This window comes from Terrapene carolina, unplaced genomic scaffold, assembly GCF_002925995.2.
Source record: "Terrapene carolina triunguis isolate 2854851 unplaced genomic scaffold, T_m_triunguis-2.0 Scaffold189, whole genome shotgun sequence".
Classification (NCBI taxonomy): Eukaryota; Metazoa; Chordata; order Testudines; family Emydidae; genus Terrapene; species Terrapene triunguis.
In genome coordinates, this window is record NW_020664540.1 from 10,653,695 (window position 1) to 10,654,229 (window position 535).

Sequence of the window (535 nt, forward strand, 5' to 3'; positions counted from 1 at the left end):
TTTTTTGTTTTTTGCTCAAGAAGGTTAGAGTTTTGTTTTTAATATCCAGAGCAAAATTGGCATTTTTGACCAAGCCTAATAAATATATAGCAAACTGTGAAAAATATTTGGTGCTGTAAATACCAATCCCATTTTTGAGTGTTGCATCTGCAAATTCCATACAGCCCACTAAATCCACATACCCAAACAACACATATTGTGGTGTAGCTCTGTCAAAAAAAAAAAAATCAAGCTCTATGTTTTTTGTTTCCTCCTGTCATCTGGCAGCATGTCACCAGAGACCTCATGTTTTGTATCAACAATTTCCATTCGATTGTGAAGGAAAGTCATAAGCAGTGAAAAATGCTTCGCAGTATAAACATTAACTTGATGGAGCAGTAAAAGTGTTTTGTGGATGAGTAAATTCTGCCAAGGAATGTCATTCCTATCTGATCGCATTACACAGGTCCACTGCACAATGTCGGCTGCTCATTAACTGTCCCCCGCCCCCCAAAAAAACCTGCCAATCCTTTATGATGAAAATGGGATAGGAGGA